Source organism: Eptesicus fuscus, chromosome 15 (assembly GCF_027574615.1).
Source record: "Eptesicus fuscus isolate TK198812 chromosome 15, DD_ASM_mEF_20220401, whole genome shotgun sequence".
In the NCBI taxonomy this organism is placed as follows: Eukaryota; Metazoa; Chordata; class Mammalia; order Chiroptera; family Vespertilionidae; genus Eptesicus; species Eptesicus fuscus.
In genome coordinates, this window is record NC_072487.1 from 25,150,240 (window position 1) to 25,153,661 (window position 3,422).

Here is a 3,422-nt window from a genome sequence, read left to right on the forward strand (position 1 = left end):
GGATGTCCTGTCTTCTATTCTTCCCATGCACTAATTCCATAAATCAAAGACATTTTATATAAAACTCACAAGAGTACTTCTGAGAGATGAGACAAATAAGATAGACTGTCTAAGGACTTGGATTGAAGGAAAGACAGGAGCAATTTTCCTGCATCTTATTTTTGCCTTATAACCTATATCTGGAACTAAAGAAGCAGGAAACGGGATATACCAAAGGAGCACAGAGGGGAAAATGCCCCACAAAAGCCTCTGTCTTGTGCCAAAGGACCAGGAAAGCAGAAGCCTGCAGTAAAGTGTTAGACAATAACTACTCTACTCCAGTAAATTCTCACCCTAACACACACACTCACACACACACACACACACACACACACACACACACACACAAACACACACACACTGGGGAATTTCCCCATCTTCAAAGTAGCAAAGTTTAAGTGGTGATCTGGGACTGCCTCTCCTGCCAGTAGTAATGAGTATCTTTACCTTACAACTCTTCATTGGGAAGGTATTAGAGGGAGCCCAGTGGGGAGTCAGAACTTCCACCTTTGCCCAGAAGTTATGACACTAAACATTCTCTTCCCTCTGAGGGACTGAATGAAGAGACTGTAGGGAGAAATAATGAGCCTCTGCTATTATTCCAAGTCAGAGAGTTAGCCATGGAGGCTTAGTGGGGATCCCAGAAGAAAATGGAATAACATTTTTAAAGTGCTGAAGGATGACTGTCTACTTGATAACCATATCCTGCAAAAATATCTTTAAAGGCAGAACAAAAACATGAGGGAAGTGTGTTTTAAAAATATAGTGCTTTTAAAATATTTTTATTGATATTTTTAGAGAGGAAGGGAGACGGAGAGAGAGAGAAGCATCAGTGTTGTGTGTGTGTTTTTTTTTTGTTGTTGTTGTTGTTGTTAATCCTTATCCAAGTATATTTTCCCATTGATTTTTTAGAGAGAGTAGAAGAGATAGGGAAAGACAGAGAGAAACATCAATGTGAGAGAAACACATCAATTGGTTGCCTCTTGCCCATGCCTCAACCGGCATCAAGAAACCGGCATCAAGATACATGCCCTTGACTGGAATTGAACTTGAGATCCTTTGGTCAGCAGGCTGATGCTCTATCCTCTGAACCAAACCAGCTAGGACAAGAAACATCAGTGTTTAACATACTTTGGCTTCCTCCTGCACACGCCTACAACCTTTTGTGCAAAGGATGAAGCCCAAGAAAAAATGTAGTACTTATAAAATGCATTAGAAATTGTGGTATCATTAACTTAAAATAGATCGTTATAAACACAGGTTGTTATATATAAACTAGAGGCCCAATGCACGAAATTCGTGCAAGGGGCTCAGCTGGGGGCCTCTGCTGCCTCTGCCTCCTCTGCCTCGGCCCCCGCTGTCACAGCTTTGTCCGGAAGGATATCTGGTCTAATTAGCATACTGTGCTTTTATTATTATAGATTTTATGGTTACCACAAACCAAAAACCTATAATATGTACACAAAAGAATAAAGAGAAGGAATCCAAATATAACACAAAGAAAGATATCAATGCTCAAAGCACAGAAAACTAAAAAAACAAAAAACAAAACAGAAAACAATAAAATGTCAATACGTATAAACTTTACAATAATTACTTTAAATGTAAATGAACCAAATGCTCCAAACAAAAGACATAGAGTGACTGAATGAATAAAAGAAAAAATGAAAACCATAATTTGCTGCCTGCAAGAGATTAATTTCACATCTAAAGGAACACTAAGACTGATAGTGAATGGATGAAAAAATACATTTTATGCAAAAGAAAATGGAAAGATCTCTGGGGTACTTATATCAGACAAAAGAGACTTTAAAACAAAAACTGTAACAAGACAAAGAGATAAATGATAAAGAGATAAATCATGCATGAGGATATAACACTTGTAAACATCTATGTACCTAACACGGAGCTCCTAATTACATAAACCAAATATTGATGGACATAAAGGAAGAGAATAACAGTATCTGTATATATAAAAAGTCAGCGACTGGAATGCTGAGACAACCAGAATGACCGGCTGCTATGAGGCCCACTGAGGCCAGTGAACTGTCCTGATCAGGGGGTGGGGCCAGCGGCCAACCTCTTATGGCCCTTCCCCCTGGCCAGCCCCACCCTCAATGGGCCTCCACCACCCTGACTGACCCAAAGTCCCTCCCCTCAGCTGGCCCCACCCCTGATTGCCCCGTCATCCCCCCCCGACTCCAATAGGAGTGGGGCCAGCCAGCCAACCTCTACAGACCTTACCCCTGCCCCACATTGGCCCCCCCCCACCCAATTTTGGGGTGGGGCCAGCTGACCCACTGCCCACAGCCCCTCCCCACAGCCAGCCCCACCACTGATCAACCCCCACTACCCTGAATGGCCAGCAGCCCCTCCGCCAGCCAGCTCCACCCCCGATCGGCACACCCCACAAGGTAATAATAATCAAAACAGCATGGTACTGGCATGAAAACAGACTCAGGTTTCAAAGGAACACAATAGAGAACCCAGGAATAACCATGCATCTATATGGTCAATTAATCTATGCCAAAAATGCCAAAAATATACAATGGGGTAAAGATAGTCTCTTCAATAAATGGTGTTTATAATACTGCACAGATACATGCAAGAAATGAGTGTATCTTTTTCTACACCATATACAAAAAATAAATTCAAAATCAATTAGAGACTCAAATGTAAGACTCGAATCCATAAAATTCCTAAAAGAAAACATAAGTAATAAACTTTTTTTAAAAAATATATTTTATTGATTTTTTACAGAGAGGAAGAGAGAGGGATAGAGAGCCAGAAACATCGATGAGAGAGAAACATCAATCAGCTGCCTCTTGCACACCCCCCACTGGGGATGTGCCCGCAACCAAGGTACATGCCTTGACCGGAATCGAACCCGGAACCCTTGAGTCTGCAGGCCGACGTTCTATCCACTGAGCCAAACCGGTTTCGGCTATAGGTAATAAACTTTTTGACATTGGTCTTTGAAATATTTTTTTGGATATGCATCCCAGGGCAAAAAAATAAAAAAACAAACAAACAAAAATAAATAGGACTACATTAAACTAAAAAGCTTTTGTATTGCAAAGGAAACCATCAACAAAACAGAAAGGGAACCTACTGAATGGGAGAAGATATTTGCAAATAATATATCCAATAATGGGTTTAGTAACCAAAGTATATAAAAAACTCATACTGTTCAACATAAAGAAAACGCACAAACAGCTGCCCTCAAAACAAACAATTCAATTAAAAAATGTGTAGAGGAATGTTCATAGCAGCACAGTGTACAATAGCTAATATTTGGAAACAGCCTAAATGCCCATCAGCAGATGAGTGAATTGAAAAACTGTGGTACATCTACACAATGGAATACTGCACTGCTGTAAAAA